The sequence below is a fragment of the Coenobita brevimanus genome, chromosome 85 (genome assembly GCF_032717465.1).
Source record: "Coenobita brevimanus isolate Jiangsu-jjx chromosome 85, ASM3271746v2, whole genome shotgun sequence".
NCBI classification, from domain to species: Eukaryota; Metazoa; Arthropoda; class Malacostraca; order Decapoda; family Coenobitidae; genus Coenobita; species Coenobita brevimanus.
The window spans coordinates 13,343,916-13,358,170 of NC_137038.1; the positions used below are offsets into that span (position 1 = coordinate 13,343,916).

Here is a 14,255-nt window from a genome sequence, read left to right on the forward strand (position 1 = left end):
GATAAGGGTGAATGGGGATTTGAGTGATGAGTTTTCTGTGAATGTTTGTGTGCATCAGGGGGTCACACTTGAGCCCCTTGTTGTTTATCATGGTACTTGAAGCCATCTCACATGACTTCAGAGATGTTGTATGCTGATGATTCAGTGTTGGCTGCAGAGAATGAAAGGGAGACGGAGGAAAGATTTATGAGGTGGTGACATGGTATGGGGTAAACGGGCTTCAGAGTAAATGCAAATAAAACAAAAGTGATGCTATCTAGGGCTGGAGGCAATACTGTCGAAGAAGAGGGATAGTGGCTATGTGCAATTTGTCATAAGTGTGTGGGAAGTAATTCCATCTTGTGCAGTGTTTGTGATAAGCGGGTGCATAAGAGATGTAGTGGTATTAGAAGTAGACTGTGAATTAATGTTGATTTTAAGTGTGCAGTGTGTCGGGGAGAGCAGGTGGAGATTGCCAGGAGTGAAAGGATTGAACTTGCTGGTGAGTCTCTTGAGTGTGTGGCAGAGCTTTGTTACGTGGGAGACATGTTATGTGATGGAGGTGAGGCAGGAGCTAGTTCTGTGGCTAGAGTGGTTGGAAGAAGTTCAGGGGGCTGTTGCCTCTCCTGACATTGAGAGGGCTATCCCTACGTGTTAAGGGATCTTTGTATGCAGCATATGTTTGGAGTATAATCCTGTATGGCAGTGAGTCATGGGCAGTAGAGGATGAGGATATTCGAAGGCCCAAATGTACAGAAATAACTATGATTAGGTGGATGTGCAGTATGTCCTTGAGTCCAAGGCCTGGGGGGGCTAGTTTTATGATGGAAGAGTTGATAGGTAGGATGGGACTTAGGTGCATTGTTCTTGAGATGAGTAGAGGTGGATTGAGCTGGTTTAAGCATGTGGAGAGGGTCATTCATTCGTTCATTTTTGGAGGCTCCAACATGCTCGCATGCATTGGCCTTGGTCACTTAATGGCGGCTCTCCATGCTGCTCAATCTCTGGCTGCTTCCCTGTTTAGTCCCTTATCCCTGAGGTCACACTTAATGATCTCGTCCGAGTTTTATTTTGGTCAATCCCTCGCAACACCATTCCTAATACCAGCGCTTCTCACTTTCTGCACCAAATTATCATCCCCCATCATCTCCACATGCCCAAATCACCTCAATCCACCTCTCCTCATCACAACACCAATACGCTCCAGTCCCATCCTACCTCTCAACTCGTCCGTCATAAACCTAACCCCCCCCCAGGCCTTGCACGCAGGGACGCATCGCACATCCACCTAATCATTGTCATTTCTAGACATTTGATCATGCGAATATCCCCTTTCTTTACTGCCCAGGTCTCACTACCACACAACATAACACTCCTAACAAATGTTGCACGCAAAGATCCCTTAGCACGGAGGGAGAGCCCTCTCAATGTCAGGAGAGGCAACCACTCCCTGAACTTCTTCCAACCACTCTTCACCCTAGCCACCTAGCTAGCTTCAGCCCCACCTCCAGCACATAACATGTCTTCCAAATAACAAATCTCTTCCACACTTAAGAGACTCACCAGCAAGTTCAATCCTTTCATATCTTACAATCTCTGCCTGCTCTCCCTGACACACTAAATTATCTCACAATCTACCTCTAATACCGCTACATCTCTTATACACCGACTTAACACAAACACTGCACAAGATGGAATTACTTTCCACATCCTTGTGGCAAATTGCACATGGCCCCTCTCCCTCTTCTTTGACAGTATGGAGGATGATAATTGGGTGCAGAAAGTGAGAAATGTTAATGCTGAAGGTAGCGTAGTGAGAGGCAGACTGAAAAAGACCTGGGACGATGTCATTGTGTGTGACCTCAGGGTTAAGGGACTAAATAGAGAAGCTGCCAGAGACAGAACAGCATGGAAAGCCGCCATTAGGTGAACAAGGCAGATGCATGCAAGCATGTTGGAGCCTTCAAAAACGAAAATGACAGACCAGTACAGTGTGTGTGTGTGTGTGTGTGTGTGTGTGTGTGTGTGTGTATATATATATATATATATATATATATATATACAGTAATCCCTCTAATATCCGGACGCCCAATAACCGAACATCCCCACTAACCGAACCTTATCGTCCTGGGATCAAACATTCCCAAAATGGTCCGAAAATCCAAAAAAATTGGAAAAAAAATCGATTTTTTGCCGTCCGTAATTTGAACTTGCCGCGCGCGCCGCGTGAGACCATTGTTTTGGTTCGTCATTCCTCCGACGTCCGATAGAGCGCCGCTGCATCCTCCCCACTTCCCGCCTGTCTCTCACCGCGACAAGACCTACGCTCTTTGCCATGGCTGCCCACGTGCTCGCTTTTGTGGTGGTGCCGTACTTGCTGCAAGGCCTCCTGCTGCTCTCTGCCCTACTCTTAGTGTGTGTGATGATGGCCCCGCCTCCTGAGAAAAGGAAGAGAGTGGTGTTGACTCTGGAGAAGAAACGGGAGATATTGGAGAAGGTTGATGCGGGTTGGTCTTCCTCTCGCATTCTCCGCGAGTTCAACCTGGCCCGGTCGACTTTGTTTGATATCAAGCGTTCCCGAGACAAGCTCATGCAGTACACGGCTGACTTCTCGTCGAGAAGCAAACGCAACGTGGAGAGGAAGGTTATGTTTACCCCCAAGTATGCAGAGATCGACCGCTCCACGTTGATTTGGTATCGACAGCAACGTGCAGCTGGTGTGATGGTACGTGGAACGGAGCTGAAGGCTGCTGCTGAGAAGTTTGCAAGGCTTCACGACGCCCTAGACTTCAAGGCATCCGAGGGTTGGCTCTTCGCGTTCAAGTTGCGACATGGCCTTACTAACCGTAAAGCACATGGCGAAGCATTGGACGCTAACGAGGATGGAGTGGACGAGTTTCGGCACAAGGTGAAAGGCTTGATCGACAGGGAGGGCCTCACTCTCGGTCAAGTCTATAACGCTGACGAAACTGGCCTATTCTATCGCTCGGTGCCAACGAACACTCTCGCCGATGAGACGGAGAAGCGTGTACCTGGCCGCAAGCTTTCTAAGGAACGGATATCTGCTTTGTGTTGTGCCAATGCTAACGGCATGCACCGGCTTAAGCCCGTTATTGTTGGCCGTGCAAAGCAGCCTCGGTGCCTTCGTGGGGTGATGGATGTCCTTCCTGTCGTATGGTACCATTCTTTGAAAGCATGGTTCACAGCTGTGATTTTCAAAGACTGGTTTCACCATCACTTCGTCAAGGAGGTCATACATTACCAGACGAAGACACTGGGAATTCCTCGCGACCAGGTAAAGGCTCTCCTTCTCCTCGACAATGCACCTGCCCACCCGTGCGACAAGGACTTGGTTGCTGAGAATGGCCGTATTAGGTGCATGTTTCTGCCACCTAATACGACTGCTCTCATTCAACCAATGGACCAAGGAGTGATCGTGGCAACAAAGCGCCTGTACCGTTGGAAGTTCCTGGACGAGGTGATGGTGGTTCTCGAGGACGAGGACGAGCGCAGGGAAGGACGTGACACTCGAGGCAAGCGGACTTTGGAAAACCTTCACCGCTACAACATCAAGTCTGCGCTGTACAACTGGGCTAGTGCATGGAAGGAAGTCCCTGTGAAAACTCTTGAAAATGGTTGGTCTCGTCTGCTTCTCGGAACAGATGTGGAGTACGATTTCCTAGGGTTTGACGTGGATGACTTCCATGCACGGCTATGTACGCACGGCGACGATGTTGATGTGGACGATGTTTGTGAGTGGTTGGACGACGACGAGGGCGATCCTGGGTATCAGACGTTGTCTGATATCGAGATCGCGTCTTCGGTTGCTGGTGTCAGTCCCGAACTTGAAGATTCCGACGACGAAGGCGATGATGATGCAGACTCCGCCCAGCAGGACAATACTCCAGCCATCCCCAAGCTGAGCGCACTCCGGGAACATCTAGAGTTCGTCCTAGACTACCTGGAACACCCGGACTGCGACAGGGAGATGGGGCCCTTGGGACTCGTGGAGGAAGTGCGTGCTTTCCGGCAGCGCATCATCAATCGCCAGAATCGTCGGTCCTTGCGTCAGTCAACGATTGACAGTTTTTTCAGGCCCGTGACCCCCGCTGTGCCAAGCCCTGGTTCCACTCCGTTGCCTCCCCAAGACAGGCCCTCATGCTCCGAGCCACAGCCCAGCACATCAGCTACAGTGGAGTCACCGCTCGACGTGAGTTTGCGGCTGTCTTCAGAGTCTTCTGTAGTCGGTACGCCATCACCACTACCCACCGATGCACCCCTTGGACGCCTGCCAGTGATACTCTCGGGCTCTGACAGTGAATAAACAGCAAGAACTTCTCCACTAGACCACACGGGAATTTTGAGTGTTGTGCAGTGAAAAAAACGGTGTGTTGTGTTAAGGTTTTCAAGTTGGGAGAAAAGACTAAGTAGAAAAGAAATTTAACGTAACTAACCTTCTTTGTTTTGGCTTTGGAAACTTAAAAAAACTTGGGAAAAGTTAATGTGCAACACTTAAATTTAATGGAACATTATTTGGACTAAAGTGAACACTGTGAAAAGAACGGACTTCTGTGTGTTAGTGACTAAGTTCAGTGCAAGACTTCAGGAAGAGTGTAGTGCAAGTGCTTCAGGAAATCGTTCTTACTGTCAGAGTCCGAGAGGAGGCGGTTATTCATCGAGGTGGCCAGGGACTTGCTGTAAGTAGCCAAAATGTTTCATGTTGTACTATTTTCCATACTATATTTACCAGAATGTTTCATATTGTATTTTTTCCCATACTATACTTACCAGAAAGCGTCATACTGTACTTCTTTCCATACTAAACTTACCTCATGCATGTGCAGTAGGAATGTGTTTTTCAGAGTTCGGTTAGGTTCGGTTAGGTTAGGTTCGGTTAGAGTCCATAAGTACCAGAATGTTTATTAATGTATGAACATACTTCTAAACCCACATTTTATGTGTCTATTGCATTTATTTCAGTCATTTATGTGCCTTATTGGTGTGATTTGGGTGTTAAATAGGTGCTATGCATGTCCGGAGGGAGTTGTATAGGTGTTTCTCTGTGTTAGGGTCCGTAAGTACAAGTCCATAAGCTGGGGCCCAATATCCGGACAAAACCAATATCCGAACCTACCGATGGCTCTATTGATCCGGATATTGGAGTGATTACTGTATATATATATATATATATACAGTAATCCCTGTACTTTCCGGACGCCCACTTTCTGGACTCCCCACCTACCAGACATTGTGAGCCTGGACCTTTAGAACCCAAAAATGGCCAGAAAAAGAAAAAAATCCCCGCAAAATCTGAATTTTTTCCCACCCATAATTTGAAATTACCGTGCGCCACGCAGCACTAAGCAGCTGTTTACACCACAGCCCCTTTACCCCATTCTTCCTCCCCCCTCCCCAGTCACAGTGGCCATTTGGTATTTTTCATTACCAAATGTGGGCCAATTTGGTACTGAAAAGTTTGTTTGGTAGTGAATCAGCATGATCCATTACCAAACAGATTTTTCACATGTATGAAGATATAAGAATAGAGATGGTGAACTGTCTGCTTTCTTTGATTAATCTGCTAGCATACATAGCGCAAAAATAAACATGCTGGTGATTATAAGGAATGTGATTATTTCCATTTGTACAAGTAGTGAAGAATAAATGATTCCTTTAAGAATCTGGCAATGAAAAGTTAAATTTGGTAATGGAAATTGAGGAGTTTGGTAATGTGGCCGAGTTCAGATCTAACCCAGTTACCGCCTAACCTTCGTTCAGGGAAGACGTCCATCGCAGTGGATGCCACACGTGCTCATTTTTTATGAATAAACAGTGAATAAACTGCAATACCTCACCACTAGACCACATGGGAATTTACAGTGTTGTGCAGTGTTAAGAAATTAGAACTTGGAGTGCAAAGGATTAAGTGTGTAGCGCAAAGTGGTTGTTGAAACTGGCATGGTATAATTAAGAAGAATGTGCAGTGTTAAACAATTATAACTCACAGTGCAACGAATTAAGTGCAGCACAATAGTGGATTACTATATGTGTTTCAAAAGCATTTTCAAAACAACCAGAGCCGTAGAGAATTTGAGGAGGCGGCCACAGACGTTCTGTAAGTACAGTCCCCTGTACACTGCTAGGCCTAAGTATTTTCCATACTTCTAATTCCTCATTCTCTGGTTTCTTTTCATTTATTTCATGCTTTATGTCCATTATTGGTGTGAATAGGGTCTTAAATAGGTTTAAATAAGTGCTATGCATGTCTGGTAGGGAGTTATTTAGGTGGCTTCCAGACTTAGGCTGGGTTAGGATCCTTAAGTACCAGTCCAGGAGCCAAGGGCCCACTTTCCGGACATGCCTTTGGCTCTATTACATCGGATAGTGGAGGGATTACTGTATATATAAGTGTGTGAGTGTGTGTGTGTGTGTGTGTGTGTGTGTGTGTGTGTGTATATATATATATATATATATATATATATATATATATATATATATATATATATATATATATATATATATATATATATATATATATATATATATATATATATATATATATATATATATATATATATGTGTGTAGTTGCCACGGTGTGGATGTGTTTAGACTCGTTATGGCCGACCAGTACTCTCTCTCTCTAAATATATACAGTATATATACAGTATATATATATATATATATATATATATATATATACAGTAAATCCTCGATCTAACGGACTTCAAAAGACCGGAATTCGCTTTTATCAGACTCGAGGAACTACTGGACTAAATTCCCATATATCGGAAAAAGTTCAATAAAGCCAGAAGCAGTCTGGACTGTCTGACCACTTCAGCTATGTTCACCATAATAAGGTAAATAAAAGAAATGTTTATCAGTGTACAGTACAGTATTATTATATATATTATACCATATGATTAATGTAGTGAAATTATAACACAGAACAGTACCACAATGGTAATCAAAACAGTTTAAATACTGTTCATGCAATCTGGACTAATGTCTGATGTATCGGAAAAAGTCCGGATTAGCAGGAGGAAGTCCGGATGTCGTTTTCATCAGAATTTCGCATTTTTCGGAATGGATTGGGCCCCAATTAGTCCATTATAGTGAGGTCTTACTGTACACATTTACATATTTTATATATAACGGCCATACCACGTTGAGTACACCGCTTCCCGTCCGATCAGCGAAGTTAAGCAACGTTGGGTCTGGTTAGTACTTGGATGGGTGACCGCCTGAGAACACCAGATGCTGTTGGCATCCCTACGTGTCAAGTGGGGTTGGTGGAGGATTAGTGCCCCTCCCTGTAAAACAATTAACTCTAAGCCCTTGGCCACCCCGTTTGGGACACATGGCATCTGGCAATGAATGAATGAAATGAATATATATATATATATATATACAGTGCTCGTCAGAAGTATCGAGCGCCCTGCGTCCCTCCTACGAAACAAACCTTTCAACATTGAAAAAACATAATGTATTTTATTTACCTTTAGTGCTTCGTAGGGTATCCTTTACGCTTCTTCACGGACCTGAGATGTCTTGAAACTGAAAGGGCAAGGTTCCTGAGGTGCTGGAAGGGTATTTTGTCCCAGGAGTCATGAATGGCGGCCTCCAGCTTAGGCAGAGAGCTCACGTCCTTCCCTTGGAGATTCTTCTTTGCTAGGTACCAGAGGTTTTCTATCAGGTTGAGGTCTGGGCTACTGCCTGGCCAGTCTTTCACGAATGATACCTTGTAGTCACAAAGCCAACTGGTGACCGATTTGGCCTTATGAGCAGGTGCACCGTCCTGCTCAAACACTCATGCACCTGTGAGCTTGAAGGACTCTGGTAAATGATCACACAGAAGCTCCAGATAAACATCCTGATTCACTCTCCAGTTCTTGGGACGCACAACAATCTTCCCCAAACTTTTACCAGAAAAACAACCCCATACCATGAGTGAATCAGGATGTTTAACTGTGCTTTCCACGTAAAGTGGGTCAGGCGGGTCACTACCTTTGCGCCAGTACACACGTGCTCCTCGGTTACAGGTAACACTAAATGTTGCCTCATCAGACCACAACACTGACAACCATTGCTCCTCATCCCAGTTAAGGTATTTGTTAGCAAAGGCAAGCCTACGAAGTCGCTGGTAACGAGTGAGAAGAGGCTTTCTCACAGGTCTGTGACTTGTGTAACCAAGTTCATGGACCCTTCGAGACACTGTGTGCACAGAAACCTCGCCAAACACTTCTGGGTTGCTCTCCTTTATTTTCCTTGCACTCACACGAGGATTAGACTCCACTGCATGTTTTAAAACATTAACAGACCTCAGGGAAGTTTTCCTGGGCCTACTACACTGCGGTTTCTTTGTGGGAACGTCACCACTGTTTTCCACTCGAAAATGGGTACACCACCTACGCACTGTCGATCGAGACATGCCAACCAATTCACTAATTTCCTTCGTTTGGTGGCCTGCCTCCTTTAGAGCAATGATCTGGGATATGATTTCACTCGATAGTTCACGGGTAGGTGCCATAACAAAGTGGTGAAAGCCAAAACGCTGCGGGACACTCGGTAAAAAAGGGCGCAAAAAGAGAGGGAGACGCGGCGGAGTTCCTCTCTCTCAGGCAGCCCGTAGGCAACTGAGGCGGGAACCAACCAGAGTGTAGGAAGGACTCAGGCTACCGTGACGTCATGCTAGCGCCGCAAACTTCTGGCTCAATTTTTACTACCAAAAACAGGTGATTCTTTTTTGGCCATAAGTATTGTGTGCCAGGCCATAGGCGCTCGATACTTCTGACAAGCACTGTATATATATATATATATATATATATATATATATATCTATAGCCTGACGCCCTAATCCCGCAAAGGGTGGCTGCAGACAAAACGCCTCCAAGTCACTCTGTCACCCACCATTTAACTACCCTCCCCACAACTCACCCCCCCCTCCCTCATATACCTCTCAACTCCATCCCTCCACCTCATCCTCAGTCTACCCCTCCCTCTCCCTCCCTCCACCTCACCTACATACACCCTCTTAGTCAGTCTTTCATTCTCCATTCTCTCCACATGTCCAAACCACCTCAGTGTATTTCTCCTAATCTTCTCAACCACATCCACATCTACCCCACAACGTTCCTTCACTTCTTCATTCGTCAACCTGTCCCTCCACGTCACTCCACATGCTCCTCTCAAGTAACTCATTTCCACTGCTCTCACTATTGACTTGTTCCCCTCTTGCAAGGTCCACGTCACTTCCATACGTCAGGGTAGGGATCACAATACTATCATGCAGTGACTTCATAACTTCCATACTCACCTCCCTATTTCTCATCACTGCTTTCAGTGTACCAACAACCTTCCTTCCCTGCTGTACCCTTTCACGCACTTCATCCCCCAAAGTTCCATCCTTACTCATCACACTACCCAAGTACTTGAATGAACTCACATTCTCCATATCCTCACCATCCAACCTCACTGCACACTGTGACTTCATTCCTCTCAAACACCATAACTTTACTTTTGTTTACATTAACTTTCAGCTTCCTCCTCCTACACACTGTCCCAAATTCATTCACCAAACCTTGCAACTCCCATTCATCTTCACTCAACAATACTGTATCATCAGCAAACAGCAACACCGGAAGCTTCCAAATCTCACCCTCATTCATTAGGGCCAGCCCCACATCCACTGCCCTACCTTGCACCTCCTTTACAACCCCATCCATATATATATTAAACACCCATGGAGACATCACACACCCCTGTTTCAGTTCCACATTGAGATCAAAGAACTCACTCAGCTCACCATCCACTCGCACCGTAGCCCTAGCTCCCTCGTACATACTCTTCACAGCACTCAACAATTTTCCCTCCACTCCATATATAGATATATATATATATATATATATATATATATATATATATATATACATGCGGTAGGTGGGGGGGCTCACCATCCACTCACTCGATGTCATGCTTCTTTGGGTGTCTGCCCTTTCCTCTCTTCCTTCCTTCCTCTTTCGTCATTCTTTTCTTCATTCTTTCCTCTTCCTTCTGCCTATGAGTGACTTTACACTCCCTCTTCTGTCTTTCTTTCCTTTAATCTTTCGTTTTCCTTTTCCCTATGAGTGAATCTACACTGAGAGACAAGCCAAATGGTTTCCAGTACACCAGGAAACCATATACAGTAATCCCTCTAATATCCGGACGCCCAATAACCGAACATCCCCACTAACCGAACCTTATCGTCCTGGGATCAAACATTCCCAAAATGGTCCGAAAATCCAAAAAAATTGGAAAAAAAATCGATTTTTTGCCGTCCGTAATTTGAACTTGCCGCGCGCGCCGCGTGAGACCATTGTTTTGGTTCGTCATTCCTCCGACGTCCGATAGAGCGCCGCTGCATCCTCCCCACTTCCCGCCTGTCTCTCACCGCGACAAGACCTACGCTCTTTGCCATGGCTGCCCACGTGCTCGCTTTTGTGGTGGTGCCGTACTTGCTGCAAGGCCTCCTGCTGCTCTCTGCCCTACTCTTAGTGTGTGTGATGATGGCCCCGCCTCCTGAGAAAAGGAAGAGAGTGGTGTTGACTCTGGAGAAGAAACGGGAGATATTGGAGAAGGTTGATGCGGGTTGGTCTTCCTCTCGCATTCTCCGCGAGTTCAACCTGGCCCGGTCGACTTTGTTTGATATCAAGCGTTCCCGAGACAAGCTCATGCAGTACACGGCTGACTTCTCGTCGAGAAGCAAACGCAACGTGGAGAGGAAGGTTATGTTTACCCCCAAGTATGCAGAGATCGACCGCTCCACGTTGATTTGGTATCGACAGCAACGTGCAGCTGGTGTGATGGTACGTGGAACGGAGCTGAAGGCTGCTGCTGAGAAGTTTGCAAGGCTTCACGACGCCCTAGACTTCAAGGCATCCGAGGGTTGGCTCTTCGCGTTCAAGTTGCGACATGGCCTTACTAACCGTAAAGCACATGGCGAAGCATTGGACGCTAACGAGGATGGAGTGGACGAGTTTCGGCACAAGGTGAAAGGCTTGATCGACAGGGAGGGCCTCACTCTCGGTCAAGTCTATAACGCTGACGAAACTGGCCTATTCTATCGCTCGGTGCCAACGAACACTCTCGCCGATGAGACGGAGAAGCGTGTACCTGGCCGCAAGCTTTCTAAGGAACGGATATCTGCTTTGTGTTGTGCCAATGCTAACGGCATGCACCGGCTTAAGCCCGTTATTGTTGGCCGTGCAAAGCAGCCTCGGTGCCTTCGTGGGGTGATGGATGTCCTTCCTGTCGTATGGTACCATTCTTTGAAAGCATGGTTCACAGCTGTGATTTTCAAAGACTGGTTTCACCATCACTTCGTCAAGGAGGTCATACATTACCAGACGAAGACACTGGGAATTCCTCGCGACCAGGTAAAGGCTCTCCTTCTCCTCGACAATGCACCTGCCCACCCGTGCGACAAGGACTTGGTTGCTGAGAATGGCCGTATTAGGTGCATGTTTCTGCCACCTAATACGACTGCTCTCATTCAACCAATGGACCAAGGAGTGATCGTGGCAACAAAGCGCCTGTACCGTCGGAAGTTCCTGGACGAGGTGATGGTGGTTCTCGAGGACGAGGACGAGCGCAGGGAAGGACGTGACACTCGAGGCAAGCGGACTTTGGAAAACCTTCACCGCTACAACATCAAGTCTGCGCTGTACAACTGGGCTAGTGCATGGAAGGAAGTCCCTGTGAAAACTCTTGAAAATGGTTGGTCTCGTCTGCTTCTCGGAACAGATGTGGAGTACGATTTCCTAGGGTTTGACGTGGATGACTTCCATGCACGGCTACGTACGCACGGCGACGATGTTGATGTGGACGATGTTTGTGAGTGGTTGGACGACGACGAGGGCGATCCTGGGTATCAGACGTTGTCTGATATCGAGATCGCGTCTTCGGTTGCTGGTGTCAGTCCCGAACTTGAAGATTCCGACGACGAAGGCGATGATGATGCAGACTCCGCCCAGCAGGACAATACTCCAGCCATCCCCAAGCTGAGCGCACTCCGGGAACATCTAGAGTTCGTCCTAGACTACCTGGAACACCCGGACTGCGACAGGGAGATGGGGCCCTTGGGACTCGTGGAGGAAGTGCGTGCTTTCCGGCAGCGCATCATCAATCGCCAGAATCGTCGGTCCTTGCGTCAGTCAACGATTGACAGTTTTTTCAGGCCCGTGACCCCCGCTGTGCCAAGCCCTGGTTCCACTCCGTTGCCTCCCCAAGACAGGCCCTCATGCTCCGAGCCACAGCCCAGCACATCAGCTACAGTGGAGTCACCGCTCGACGTGAGTTTGCGGCTGTCTTCAGAGTCTTCTGTAGTCGGTACGCCATCACCACTACCCACCGATGCACCCCTTGGACGCCTGCCAGTGATACTCTCGGGCTCTGACAGTGAATAAACAGCAAGAACTTCTCCACTAGACCACACGGGAATTTTGAGTGTTGTGCAGTGAAAAAAACGGTGTGTTGTGTTAAGGTTTTCAAGTTGGGAGAAAAGACTAAGTAGAAAAGAAATTTAACGTAACTAACCTTCTTTGTTTTGGCTTTGGAAACTTAAAAAACTTGGGAAAAGTTAATGTGCAACACTTAAATTTAATGGAACATTATTTGGACTAAAGTGAACACTGTGAAAAGAACGGACTTCTGTGTGTTAGTGACTAAGTTCAGTGCAAGACTTCAGGAAGAGTGTAGTGCAAGTGCTTCAGGAAATCGTTCTTACTGTCAGAGTCCGAGAGGAGGCGGTTATTCATCGAGGTGGCCAGGGACTTGCTGTAAGTAGCCAAAATGTTTCATGTTGTACTATTTTCCATACTATATTTACCAGAATGTTTCATATTGTATTTTTTCCCATACTATACTTACCAGAAAGCGTCATACTGTACTTCTTTCCATACTAAACTTACCTCATGCATGTGCAGTAGGAATGTGTTTTTCAGAGTTCGGTTAGGTTCGGTTAGGTTAGGTTCGGTTAGAGTCCATAAGTACCAGAATGTTTATTAATGTATGAACATACTTCTAAACCCACATTTTATGTGTCTATTGCATTTATTTCAGTCATTTATGTGCCTTATTGGTGTGATTTGGGTGTTAAATAGGTGCTATGCATGTCCGGAGGGAGTTGTATAGGTGTTTCTCTGTGTTAGGGTCCGTAAGTACAAGTCCATAAGCTGGGGCCCAATATCCGGACAAAACCAATATCCGAACCTACCGATGGCTCTATTGATCCGGATATTGGAGTGATTACTGTACTATGCTGGGTGGTTACCATATAACGTAATTATGGCGCCTGATGGTTTAGTGGGTAATTAAGGGGCTCCAATCACACTGAGCCTGTGTAGGTTTATATCCAAGGGATGGTTGGGGTCTATTGCTCAGGAAATTCCACTGAGGGATGAGTGAGGCTGATCAACCTCATCTTAAATGTCAGGGCCAACTTGCCTAGCCCCAGGCTCCTACGCTCCTCATGGAGCGGCATAGGATTAGATGATGGATGGATGGATGATATATTACATATATATATATATATATATATATATATACAGTGATCCCTCAATTATGCGGATGCTCAGTATCCTGACACTGGGCCTTGGTTCTTTTAAACTATTATCCAATGGAAATAAAAGTGCCCGAGAACTTCGGTTGGCCAGCCAACATGTCCAAACTTTTGGTATCGTGGCAGCTGGGCTCAAGCCATGAGCGGGTAGAAGTTTGTAACCGACAACCACAGCTAAAATATCCGTCCGCTCCTGTACTGAATGGTCAAAGTCGCGCGCTCATCCGATCACTCCCAATGAACCTCCAGCAACCGAGCAATAGGACTGTAACCTGCAAGTGGTGTCAAAACGTCCAAATGCATCCCAACCTAATGTCTAGTATTGAGCGGCCTTCGGGCTAGCTCTTTCCTCACTGCCACTGCACATGTAACACAGACCATAAGCCACAAGCACACGTTCACTGACAGCATCCATCCGCCTCTCCACTGAATGTCGATAATCACACGACCACAGGGCCAAGTCTTGCCCAACCACCACCACCATCGAACAGAGACCACAAACCACGAGTACACGTTCGGTGACAGCGCCCATCCGCCTCTCTACCAAACGTCGAAAATCGCACAGGCACCAGGAGGCACTCACACCACACACAAAGAGAGAGAGAGAGAGAGAGAGACCTTCCCACACTGAGAACAATATCAGTACAGTACAGTAATTTCTGTACCAATGCATATGAC

At 46.6% G+C, this 14,255-nt stretch overlaps 1 non-coding gene across 1 annotated transcript; it reads left to right on the top strand.

The window, feature by feature from the left end:
- The first annotated feature begins 7,127 nt into the window (after window positions 1-7,127).
- Window positions 7,128-7,246, top strand: LOC145410497 (5S ribosomal RNA). Its single transcript, XR_013899287.1, has one exon. It is a non-coding gene; the product is annotated as a 5S ribosomal RNA (ribosomal RNA).
- Window positions 7,247-14,255: the final 7,009 nt, after the last annotated feature.